General features: G+C 35.2%; 1 long non-coding RNA gene across 1 annotated transcript in view; it reads right to left on the reverse strand.

The window, feature by feature from the left end:
- Positions 1–14,091, reverse strand: part of LOC309642049 — a 1,010,235-nt gene that overhangs the window by 12,569 nt on the left and 983,575 nt on the right. The window lies entirely within an intron of this gene.

The following is a 14,091-nucleotide window of genomic DNA, read 5'->3' on the forward strand; positions in this document are numbered from 1 at the left end:
CACTCTTCATTTATTCTTGTCAGCTAAACTATTTTGTGATAATACTGTTACCTTCATTTTATATGATGGACCGCGAGTTCTTAAAGGCTAAATAATTTGCTAAAGGGGTAAGGTTTGACCTTAGGTCTCTAATGTCAAAGCTGATGCCTTTAACCACTTTGCTATTTTTATGTCAAAAATTTTCAGTTTACTGGACCACAGTGGAAACTCAGTTCGGTAAAATATTGTTAGGATATGAAGGAACGTTCAGTAACACTATGGTTGAGAATGAGAACAGAGAGCAAAATTAGCAGCCGCTGCCTGTTTTTAACTTTGAAATGGTGCATTTTTTTTTTTTTTTGGTAATCTCCGAAGAATAGCATCTGAAGCCCCTAGGAAAATGATAAATTAAAGATAAGCATCTCTGTCCCACTTGTAGGACCAAACCACAATGTGAAAAATACGGCTAAAGCTAACGCATGATCCTCCTGCTGATAGGAACTGCTAGTGGAAGTGCTCATATATGGCAGGAGAACAGAGTAAGTCTCATGGGTAGAAAGCAACGGCTGGACTGAGGTTTCAATGTTTGTGAAAGATGATGAAAAAAGTAAGACTTGTAACTATCTCTGGGGCTATAGCTTATTTAAATCCCCCTTCTTGGAGGATGGGAGGAAGCACATATAACCCAATGATAAGGATCTGGGCCAAACCTCTTTTACTGGAGGAGTTAGAGAAAATTTCAAAATCGCTAGACAACACAGGATGAACATTGGAGAGAAAAACAAACCAATAAACTCTCACTTCAGTTTAGCCTACAGAGTTGCTGTTTTGATATACATGAAGAAAATTAACGCTGAGAAAAGTCATCACCAACATCAAGAGTCAGGAGAAAGATGTAACCAGATAAATGAAAAAGAAAATAAAGCAATCTGAGAGTGACTTAAAAGTAAATTTGCCAAGGATGGTCCAAGAGAAAATATAAAATGAAACAAAAATGGTCAGACATAGAAGAGACTATAAAGGAGAATCAATTACAATTACTGGAAATGAAATAAAAGTTCTTTAAATGAAGACACAAAATTTGAGTATATAGAAGGCACAATTTAAATCTATCATCATTGTAGTAAAGAAGAATCAAAAGACCGTCATTTTTTATGTTTTGCTTGTTTAGCACAGGGGAAAGGCATTTTGTTAATAAACCAAAATAAGCAAGGATGATCAAGGCCTTTAGCAGAATAAAGATAACTAAAAATGTAACCCCTAAATTTTTGCCTTTTTCTTATTCCTTATTAAACAAGAAGATTAATAACATGACATAGTGGTACTTGTAACTTTTTATGGATAACTGACAGGATTTCTCTATAAATCTTTCTCCTTATATTGGAAAACACTACTTTTTTATGAGATGTTACAGAAAAAATTTTTTGCTACATTAGAAAAAATTAACTGTTTCCCATTTCTGGATGTTCTTGTTTTCTCTATTCCAAAATATTTGCTGGTTTTTATGAAGAAAATAGGATCTTAGTCAGAAACTCTAGGAATGGTAATGGAAGAGAGAAATGTCTTTTGATAATGGTTAGATTGTAGTTATTTTTCCACCTTTTCCTTCTTGCATTTGAATTCCTAAACAGTAAACCCCAGTGAATGTGTCAACATATTTCTTGGAACACTTGAAACTGCTGTTACTGTCTATCCCTGAATTAAATATTTTTCTGTTTGTAATTTAAAACATTTTAATTACAATACAAATTACATGATACCACCATGTAGCACTAAACAAAGAACTAATTTATGTTCTTTCTGTACTTATCATTTGTTGACTAATTAGTTTCTCTATGAGACGCCAAGTGACTCATAAATGCAAACCTCCTGAGGATATAAAGGTTAATTTTGAAGTGATTACAAATATTCCAGTAACATTATAATTAATAATTACATTTGTGATGCAGAAATCTTCTAAAGCACCAGTGAGTAACCTCTGTAAATTAGGACACATAGTTGGCATCATTTAGGATGTCTTTGCATTATTCCTTTCATTCAGTCTAGTTTCAGGGTGAAGTGGGATCCCATATTAAAACCATCATTAGTCTAAATCCATGACCCTATGTGTTTGCATCTATGTGCATCTGTGTGTATGTGTGTGCCTGTGTGAGAGGTACACACACACACACACACACACACCCCCGTCTCTGTGCATGCTATCAGTTCATATTCTTAGGCTGAACTTGAGCTATGACTGGACATGTTGTGGAATGATTCACTAAGTTATGGAGAAGTCGTCCGTTTATATGAGGGTCACAGATGACTCTTGGGAGAGAATTTAACCTATGGAATGAGAGGGTCACAGAGCCTCTTTTCACAAAACATTAATGGAAGGATGATTCTGAGAACAAATGGGCATCTACCGTTCAGCTATGATTCTGATACCAGCTTATATGCATTTATAAATGGTCTTAGGAAGCAAAAGGGTTTATGATGTTAAACTGAAGTTGTTTTTTTTCCCCACTAAAATTTCTGAAAGTCCGTGCAATTCTAAAGTGCCACTGATTGGATTTCATCTTGTCTTTTCAGTTCTTAACTGCTGGTAATTGTTAAAGATGTCAAATGGAGTTTTTTTTTTTTTTTTTTTTTTTAATAATAGGTAAAGTACTGAAGTTTAGTACTGATTTAAGTCTTAAGTATTTCAAATTACTTTTACAGTCATCTAACATTACATATCAATAACCTCTCTTTTGAGTGGGAAAGAAAGGAGTAAGTCAACAATGGTCATCAGAAATTTGGTGTAATCTGTAGCCTATCTTATCACTACTATAGCGCATATTGATGTATCATTAATAGAGGCAATGATTACATAACATTGCTGGGCTTTCCAGTTGTGATTCTAGGGTAACTTCTCTTCTAAGTTTTATCAATGGGTAATTATAAATAAGAGAGAGTAAAAAAGATAGATTAGAATTAGATTAGATTTAAATTAAATCTCTCCTGGCCTGTTCAATTTGACATCTTAAACCTAATGCATCCAAGTGAGTTTCTGATAATTTCCACCAAACCTGCTTCTCCTGTAATCTTCTCCATCTTAGTTTTTGGCAACCCTATCCTTCTAGATGTTCAGGTCAAAGACCTGAGACAAATTGAGTTCTTTCCTTATTTCAACACATTTTTCTAGTATGTCAGGTAATGCTCTCCCCTCTAACTTACAAATATGTCTAAGAATCCAACCACGACTGCACCCCTTGATCAATCTTCCATCACTCTTACCTAGATTATGGCAATCACCTCCTAATGGTGCTCAGTGTTCGTATCTTTGCCCTCCTCCAACCTGTACTCAGTCCAGCAGCGAGAGTGACCTTTTAAAATATAAGTTTGATTATATTTCTTCTTTACTCCAAATCCTTTGTGTTTTAAAAATTCATTTAAAAGTAGAAGCCAAAACCCTTTACTTTGACCTGTAAGGCCCTATATAGTCTTTCCTCTCATTACTTCTTTGAACTCTTCTCCTACTTCTCTCTTTTGTCGGCTCCCAGTGTTGTAGTCTCCCTGCTCTTCTAAAAACCACCCATGCATGCTTCTGTCTAATGTTACTTTTATCAACTCGCCACCCTATTTAAAATTGCATCCTGCTTGTATTTCAACCCAATAATTCATATTCTCCTTTTTAGCTTTAATTATTTTCCCTTGGCACTTATCCCCAATAAGCTGTATATTTTATTTATCTTGTTTTCTTCTGTATCTTCCCATGAAACATAAGATCTATGAGGGTAAGGACTTGTGTGTGTGTTCTTTCCCTGTGAACAGTGCTTAGGACAGAGTAAATGTTAAATTTTTTAAATGAAAAAGAGGGTCTATCTTACACAAGTAAGAATGCTGTTAAAATGATTTTCTTAAATAAAGCAACAGTAGTTACATTGGCTAAATCAAAGCTATCATGCATGATACAGGTGAAGGCAGCAATGATGTTTGTTATGGTTTAAAAATCAATGAAATCTATATATTATAATTTTGGATAAACAATGTGTTTTTTAATGTTTATTCTTCAGTTGTCCATACCTAGTCACTTCATTGGTATTATATGTGGAGTCTTGAAAACATAAAAACTTATTAAAATAAATTTTAATACTATGTAAGTGAGATTAGCCACACTTATTTATTTTTATTCACAGAATACCAATTTTTGATCTGTCTAAATCTTTGATTTAATTTTTTTCATGCTTATAAAATTAATTTTATAAGTAAAGGCCAAATGGGTAGTATTTTTGCTTACTTTCCCACCAAAGGGTATTTTCTTGTTTGATCAAAATGTGGATATGTCCTTGAGAGTATGTCATTATTTGAGTATGATCTGCCATTTGTAACCTGTGGTAAAGTATTAGAGCATTCTCTGCCCACCACCATAATTTGAAAACAGGAAATTATGCTGCTATCACTGTCTTAAACTATATAAGTTTAAGCTGTATAGCATAATGACTTGACTTCACAAGCATCATGAAATTATTGTCACAATAAGGTTAGTGGACATCTATCATCTCATACAGATAAAAAATAAAAGAAAAAGAAAAAAAATTTGTGTGATGAGAACTCTTAAGATTTACTCTCTTAATTTAATTAGTTCTCTTTTCTCTTTTGAGTAACAGGAAATAAATATTAGGCTATGCCATATATGGGAATATAATGAAATGTCACTATATAATTGAAAGCAACTTGCTTTCTTTGGTTTTACCTTTCTTACACATAAAATGGAGTCCTACTTTCTTTTTCTTATTCCCTTTTATTATTAGACTGGACACAGTTGTAGTGAGGCTTAAGTGACATATTTATAGCACTTTAAAAATTATAAAATCATACACGAATGCAATGGGTCATTCTGGATTAATTGGGTCTTTAGTGTTTCTTCCAAGCAAGGCAACTGTGCGGAATGCAATTTTTGAATTAGGAAAAAGATTCTTATATATTTTACATAATTCAAATGCTTATTCCAAAGTATACTCTCTCCCCCCACCCCCCAAATGCAATACCAGTTTGTCAGAATCCCCTGTGATTCTGATGGTCTGTGTAAGGGAAAGGATTATCTAGTGCTTGTTTAGCTTTAGAATTCCATCTCAAAAAAATCAGTCAGCAGAGATATCCATAGTTTGCAGCTCTTTTTTTAAACAGCAGTCATGTATGCTTTTTGTTGATAACTTCAGTATTTGATTCTGCTTGTAAAAGTGCTCTGTTTATTGCTTGATGTCATCGTTTTGCTAACAAAGCAACTCCCATTTCACATACTTTAGGTGAATGGGTTTTCTGAAGAATATTCCCAGTTGTAAGGGAGGAGAATGGTGAAAGGAAAAATAGAAATGTTTTATTTTATGAGAGTAGATTAGAGTTATACTTTCTCTTGCTGCTTACAGGTCCTTTGGAAGTAGTGATGATCTCCTTTATGTTACATAATAACTCAGGAGTGAAGGTAATCCTAAATACAAGAGGGCATGAGGCAGTTTAACACTAAATCCTGGTGAGGCTGAAGGTGAAAATAACACTTTTTCTCAAAGCGGCTGCCAGGGGTACATTTACTAGTAGGACACAAACAACTATGTAGTACAACAATTTTTTTGTAATAGAGGAACAGTTTTCTTCTAGTTCTCAGACTTCAAATTGTTTTCTTTTATTTAAAACTATTTAAAACACAGAGAATCTTACAAAATTCCATGGGTTGCAGCATCTCAGAGAAGTAGGCTTTTGTAGAGCATGTCTACCCCAGAGGAGAGCAAACCTCCAGCATTTCATTACTGTCCAGTGTTGACTGTTTGCTTCAGTGTGTGTGTTTGTTTTGGTGACTAATTAGAGCAGATATCACTAAAGCCATAGAATTCATATTAATGCAATCTATAATTTAATGCCTAAAAATTGAGCCACTATAAATAGCTTATATGTAAAACAGAAGTCAAATCTATATAAATACATTTTGATATTTCACAGCCCACTACAATTATAACTTCCCAAACTCAGATGACTTCTTCCTCAACCCCTAATAAAATCTCTTTGGAACATCGTAGATTCTCTATACAATACTTTACAAGTACGTACTTGGAATTTGGTTCACTCAGATTATTCACTCCTGGCCATCTCTGTGGAGAACCTCATGGTGGCACTGTGGCTGGTTGCCACAAAGGGATTTCTGTCTTTCTTTGTGTCCTGTCAGTGATGTGGCCCTGCTTCAGACTATTTCTCCTCTTGGGGTCACCCTGAACCCTCAGTATCCCTTACCTTCCCAGATACCTCTGTGAGATTTGATAGAAGATGGTCCTCTCCCAGCCTGTGTTTCTCTTTGTCTCGTAGACCTCAAAGTGATATTGGGTGTGAAAACAGCTCCCATAGCTTCTTCTCTAACTGGACTTATGTTTGGCAGAATTCTATGATGACTCCAAAGATTCCTCCCCTCGGTGAACATGATATATTATAATCCCCTCCCTTTGAAGGTGGAACCTGTGAAAAGGATTCAGTAGTCATTCTCATGACTAGGTTATGTTATACGGCAAAGGTGAGGAGATTTTTGCAGAGGCAATGGAAGTCCCAAATCAGTTAATTTTGAGTTAATCAAGAGGGTGATTACTCTTAGTGGCCCTAACCTAATCAGATAAGACATTTAAGAAAGATCCTAGAAGTCAATGATTTTCCTGTTGGCCTACAGTCCTCCATGAGTTCCATGGCTGCAAGGAACTGAATTTTAGAAACAAATTACGTGGTCTTAGAAGAGGACCCCAAGTCTCAGACGAGACCCCAAACTTGGCCAACACCTCGATCTCAATGTAAGGGACCCTAGGCAGATAACTCACTTAAACTATGTCGAACTGTTCACCTACAGAAACTGAGATAATTAATGGATGTTGTTTAATCTTCTAAATGTGTGGTAAACTGTTATGCATCAATAGAAAACAAATGTATCCCTCTTCATTTATAGCACCTTAAAACCAATCAAAGGGGTCCTGCCTTCTTAATTTCCCACATCTCTCAATACTCCTTTTCAGGTACCTTCACAAAAAATATGTTCCTTCTTTTGTTGCCCTCAGTTTTAAGGTGACCTCAACCTGGCTCACTTTGCACTTACAGAAATGGAAACTGAGGCTGCTTCAATCCAAGTAGGTAACAAGCTTATGTGCAGTGATGTCAACTGGTATGAAAGTGTTTGTCATAGATCCAGTACAGAAATGAGGACCTTATTTAAAACCAAGAGAGAAAGGGAGATCACTAGTTATTCTGAACAGGATTCGTCCACAGTGCTAAATGCATGTCACTTGTGCTACCATTTACCATTCTTACACCCATGTCAGACATTGGTAATTTCTTCACCTTTTTTCCCCCAGTAAGCCTCAATACAGACTCAGAATCTTTCTTAGAATATCAGTCCAATTATCTTCTAATTAGGAAAGCAAGAGGAATAAAATTTATATTAAAGATTTCACATCTATTAGTAAAGGAAGAGTAGTCATTAATGTCATGCATTTGTTTTCTCTCCTCCCCAAACATCTGTTGAACACCTAGTACCTAGTATGTGATAATGACATATTAGGTACCGACAGTACCACAATGAATAAGATATCCTGGATAATTCCGTCCTGAAGGATGCATGGTATTTTATTTGGCTCAAATATGAATTACTTAGTACTCAGATATATTTTATTTTACAGAGTGTGAAAAATTCCCAACTAACATTTTTTTTTCTGCTTAGAATGTGAATTAATAGGAGTCCTTGAGGAATTACGCCCGGATTCCATAGAGTAACTATACATTATCCCTAGTAAATCATTTGAAAGGGAAACTTAAGCTGCTTGAAATCAGATGGGGTTTCAAATTCAGTGCTCTGAGAGGTTATATCACGGATCAAACTTAGAGGGCATATATCTTTAGGATAGGTCTCTGGTCTTGTCTCTAAAAATAAATGGAACCTACTGAAATACCACTAAGTAACATTTGATTTTAAATTGACAAATTTAATCAAAAAGAGGTGAGGTAGCCTTGCTGATTTCAGACAGCCTTGTCAGAAATGGAACTGGGATATCTCTGTGTTCTAGGCTCTGTAGAAGAGAGAAAACTAAATAGGGCATCTCATTTGATACATTTAAATTTAGCAACTTTTTAAAAAGGCCTCAACAGTAGTAATCAAAGCTCAAGATCATATTGACAAGCCTGAAGTACAGACAAGCAAGAGAAGAAATGGCACAGCTAAAGGAAAGTCTTTGACGTGGGAGAAAGAAGTGATGCAAGTTGATGGAAAGAGTGCAGGGACACACAACAGTAGAGACTGTGGTTCAGAATGTCATGTCCTCTGCGCTTCTGGGATTTTGGGCCCCATCATTCTTAGTTGTGGGGAGCTGCCTGTACACTGAGGATGTTTAGCTGCATCCCTACCCTCTACCCACCAGACAGCAATGTCATTCCCCACTCCAAGCTGTGACAGCTATAAATATATCCAGACATTCCCAAATGTCCCCTGGGGGCAAAATGACCACTGTTGAGAACCAGTGCTCTAGTTGTATGATGTAGTTAACTAAGGTGGAAGTCAGTGTTGCAGGAGACGGCACTTTTGAGTAAGACATTTTATGATTAATTATTTTTGGAAATATTCATTCCTTCATCCAGTGAATATTTGTTAAATACATACTGTGTGCCAGGAGCTGTTTTAAGTGATTGGGACTCATCAGTCAGCAAAAGAGACAAAAATCCCTGCTTTCAATGGAACTAATATTAAATCTCACAGAGAGGTGAGAGGTGCTAAGGGGAAAAAAAAAAAAAAAAAGCAGGATGAGGAGGATTAGAGCAGTGGGGGAGGAAGTTTTCAGTTTCAAATATGGAAATGGTTGGAATATAAGACTGTTAGATTAAAAGAAAACTTGAGGGAAAGAACTTACCATTTTTCTTCATTTTTTTTCCACAGAGCTAATAGAGTGGACAATACATGGTACTTATACATGTTTACTTATTCATTAAGCAGTTATTTATTTAATAGCTGTTGATTTTCTAGGCACTGAGCTGAGGATATGATGATGAGCAAAGTAGACATGGTTTCTCCCCTCCTTGCCCATATATGAGAGAGCTATCTCAGTGAAAATAGTCACAAAATAAGATATAAAACTGCAGCTTGGATATTTCTATGAAGAAAAGGCACATGGAGTTATGAGATATAAATCAGATGGACTTGACCTGGGGTATGTGTAAGTAAAAATTTCCATGAAGAAATGATATTTTAGATAAGTGTGCACTGGGGAAAGAGGTGCAGACAAAAGCTATAAGCAGAAAGAAAAGCATATGCAAATAATCGGTGGTAATTGGAGCTCAGAGAGTAAGTGGGGGGGATCATGGAGTCATATGAGAAATGAGAGGTAAACTTCAGCTACATTGCAGAGAGCATATTGTAAATTTACCTCTCTATGTTAAGAGCAGTGAAAAGCCAATGACGTGGTTTAAGTGGGGATGAGGAGGTCACATGATTAGATTTGCATATTGAAAAAAGAAAATCTAGCTTCAGGGAAATAACTAGTTTGAGGGGGATGAGATGGGATGGAGTATGAATAAAAAAGGCATTTAGGCAGCATGAAGGATGAGAACTGTTTGGTTAGCGAGTTGGCAGTTGGACTTGGGAGAAATAGATGGATTCTAAAGATGTTTAGAAGGCAAAATCAATAGGCCTTGGTGATCAACTGGATATGATGCTAAGGGGAGCAAGAATAACTCTTAGTCAAAAACTACAAGTATTGATATTTTGGTGATTCTATTGTAAAGTACCAGATTTGGAGAAGTAGTTGGTGAGTTGAGTTTCAGACCCATTCATCTTAAGGTGTTTTTGAGACATCTAGAAGAAATGGTTAGAAAGTGCTGTATAGTATGTATGAGACTGAAACGCAAAGATAGGCGTTTTTTTAAATTGAATTCAAAAATTGATAAAATAGATGATAAAAATAGTAATATTAGTTCCAGTAGTTTCATTTAAGTGGTTAAACAGTCCTATTAGGAGGATGGCCAAAGGATTTATCTCACTTCACCTGGGGAGATGTTTATCTCAGACACAAACTAGACCACTGGTATTATGGCAGTGTTAGTACCAACAGCATTACAATTTGCTTACATGTAGTCTGCAGTAGCTTTTGTTAAGGCCAGTGGTAGAAGAGAACCCAGAAGCTGCAGCCTAAACCCACAGTCAGCCTTTGTTGTAGGCACTAAGACCATGAAGGCAGAACCAACCAGTCTTTTTTTCCTCAAGCCACAAATAAATGAATTAACTGACACTTATCATATTTTTAATATCAGTTGAAAACCAAATATATAAATGTTTTTATATATTTAGTGTTTAGTTTTGAACATTTCCTAGAATTCTGTGTAGTACGTATTCCATGAGGGTTAATAATATTCATTATGCTGTAGGTAGCGTACACATACTGTACCGTTTCATTGTTTTTATTTTTTATTACACTGTTAAATATCTATTTAGTCCTGTCCCTTGATAAGAATGTGAAAGATTGTTGGAATTTGATAGGCCTCCCAAAATAATGGAAATCATACCAAGGTTCATAGGGAAATGGTTTCACATGTGGAGAAAGTAAGGAAGGAAACCATTTTTTAAAAAAATTTCTTTTTATTTTAAAGATTTTTTTTGATGTGGACCATTTTTAAAGTCTTTATTGAATTTATTACAGTACTGATTCTGTTTTATGTTTCGGGTTTTTTTTGGCTGCGAGGCACGTGGGATCTTAGCTCCCTGACCAGGGATCGAACCCACACCCCCTGCATTGGAGGGCGAAGTCTTCACCCCTGGAAGGCCAGGGAAGTCCCAGGAAGGGAAGCATTTTAAAATAGTTCCCAGGAAGTGGTGAGAGAGGAAAAATTTTATGAAGATACATGTGATTATCCTCCCCCCCCACACAACTAGGAATAACAACACAGAGTTACTTACATGACTTTTAAAACAATACTTATAAAGACATGACAACCTCATGATGATTTGAATGGGGAAAAACCAAGTTTGAAATAAGATGTCAGAGCCTAATGTGTCAGAGAGTACTGAAACATCCATACTTCCTTACAGTGAAGTGTGTGAATTAAGGAAAGCTCTGAGTCAGGAAACAAGTTGAATTGTTATGTCACTGACAACTTTGACCTCCATACCTGTCTACATAAGCAATAACTTTATTTTTTACATTTTTAATTGTAGTCATTCTTTTGAAATTCAGTCTATATGCTGTATCAACTGTAGCCTTATAATCCAATTTAGCTACTCTGTAATTACAGAAGGTATTCAATAGGGTGCAAAAGGTTGTCCCATGACAGGCATGCTTTAACATTTAATGCTTAACTTTTCCTTGCTCAGTTTTTAATGATTTGTAATAATAATTTATGTAGCTCTTTTTTTACAATTTTTAAAAAGAACTTATGTGTATATGGCATAGTTTTTTTCTTGAAGGCTTAAGTTAGAAAATACATTTTCCTTAATTCTATGAATTCAAACCAACCCTAAACCAATTTCCAATGGATGTTAAATGAATCTTACAAATTCGATTCAAATATCCTCTAGACATAATGAAGTTGAAAAGGAAAAAGAGTGAGAAGAGCTTTGCCTTGCCATGAAACCAACTGTTATTTAAAGTTGGTTTCCCTGTTAAATTCTCTCTTTAATTCTATCTTACTCTGTCTTTCCACACATAATTTTACAAATATTTGACAGATAGTGTGAGAATTGAAAAATGGAGTAAGTCAGTGGTATGGAAGAGAACGCTAAGAATGGCTTAGGTATAAATGGGGAGGTGGAATATGAAAATGTTGCCATTTATAAATCCTTAGGGAAATAATGGACTATTCTAGAGATAAATGAAGATGAGATAATTGGCTATTTGGAAAAAAATGCAGTTCCGCCTTAAACTAAACAGAATAAATTAGAAGTTGATTAGAAATCTAAACTTAATACTGTAAAAGGAGACAATTATCTCTGGAAGTACACTACACAGAACTGATAAATGTGTTTCCCTCTAGGGAAGGGAACTGTGAGACTGTGGGTCAGGCTGTCAGGGAACTTAATTGCCATTTATAGCTTTTTGCATGGTTTAAATTACTTACCATTATTTTTATGTTAAAACAATAAAATAAACACACTCTCAGCAGTGCCACTTTGGGAAATTAATCCTGTAGAAATAAGACGAACATAAACAACATGATCCTACACAAATACTAGAAGAAATTTTATACCTGTGGAAATGGATAGGATTTCCTAAGCATGCTGTTAATCTCAGAAATGATAAAATAATAGTAATATTTGACTTAATTAAAAAATTAGAGGTTTTTTTTCTTTTTTTTTTAAGTTGAAAAACATCATGAGCAAAGTTAAAAGATCTTTCCAACTTAGGTAGAGTTCCTTTGCCTTATTACTTATTAGGGAACATTGAAGAATTTAGGGAGTTGCTTGACACCCATACTCTGGAAAGGCCATGTACAGGACATCACACACCTAGCATCAGGAGTTTGTGGCATTCTTTCTAAGGTGTTAGTAGCAATGGGGCTTGTCCCTACCTGCTTCTGGGCTCCATATTTCTTCACTCCAAAATCAGTCTCCTATGAGAGAGAATGTGATTGGCTCAGCTTAAAATTGTATCTCCCTCTATCAATGCTGCCCAAGAACACTTTCTGTGAGGATCCAATATGCTAATCATTAACCTTACCTGAATACTGAGCACATGCAATATGGCAAGTATAACTGAAAAGAAGAATTTTAAATTTTATGTAACTGCATTAATTTAAATTTAAGCAGCCACATGTGGCTATTGGCATAGTGAATACTGACTCTGTAAACAGGAAGGTACTGGTGTAGGGTTTTGTCCAGAATCTACACCACTATCCTCCTGCTTACAGATATAGGATAGATAAGGCCATTCAGGAAATTCTAAAAAAATGGGAAGTTGCTGTGAGCTTGGTCTGTGTATAGATTTATTTGTACTGGTATGGGGTGATAAAAATAATTACCACTTATTGACCAATACCCTGTGCCAAGCACTCAAATAAATTTTATGTGGGTTAATTAATCCTGAAAACAACTAGGAGGTAAGAAGTATTATAATAATTTTTATTATAAAACTGAGCCTTTGAGAACCTTAATGACTGACTCAAGTTAATACAGCTACTAAGAGATAGTCATTATTTCAAATCAGGCAGTCTCTACCTGTTGGAGACAGCTATCTTCCTGCTCTAAACTGCAGTTGTTGTTCAGCAGGGCTACTGCACAGCCTGCATTTTGAGACACCACTTTTCTACTCCTTTACGTGTTTCTCAGATGATCTTAACTGTCTATTCATATTTAAGAGCAAGACACGGAGCTGATTGGAAAATCAATCCCTTCTCCGTTAGGATTATCTGGTTACGGGTTTTTATGTTTTTTCTTTATTTTCGTTTTAAGGATCATATGTTTCAGAAACATTCTGAGAAAGGTTCAAAATATCACATTAATGAAAAATTAACACCTCAAATGTGGATTAGGAGTATAAATTTGTATTACCTACTGGTAGTGTACCTTTAAAGAGAAATTGTCATTACAGTGCTCTGGAACCTTCCCATGGCTACAAAAAGCATATGGAAAAAAGAATGGATTAAAAAAAAATCCTTTATAATAGAGTGCCAAAATGCTGCATCTTGTTAAGCTCAGAAATGAAGAGAGTACTTTATTTTACTTGTTACCATCTTACTCTGTAAAATCTGTAAACTTGAAGAAAATTTAAATAATAATATGTAGTGTTAAAGGAAAGAAAACAAATATTAAAAATTAACAAGCTATAAACATGTAACGTAAGGATTTGAAGGGAAAAAATCCAGCAGAATAATCCGAAGAAAGTAGAAGAGTAGAAATAAAACATGACAAAATTAATGACAAGAAAAACAGAGTAGATGGCGTCAGTAATAAAAAAAAATTTTTTTAAAAGGCTAATGATATAGATAAAACTTTGGAAACGTTAAGAGAAAAAAGACAAGACATAATTTATCAACAATCATATTGAAAACTAAAGCAAACTTTCAGATAGAATAAATTTTAAAAATACATAAGGCATACTGTGAACAATGTTGAAATCTTGACAAAACGGATATGGTGACTGGCTCCCT

This window comes from Balaenoptera physalus (assembly GCF_965194825.1).
Source record: "Balaenoptera physalus genome assembly, chromosome: 13".
In the NCBI taxonomy this organism is placed as follows: domain Eukaryota; kingdom Metazoa; phylum Chordata; class Mammalia; order Artiodactyla; family Balaenopteridae; genus Balaenoptera; species Balaenoptera physalus.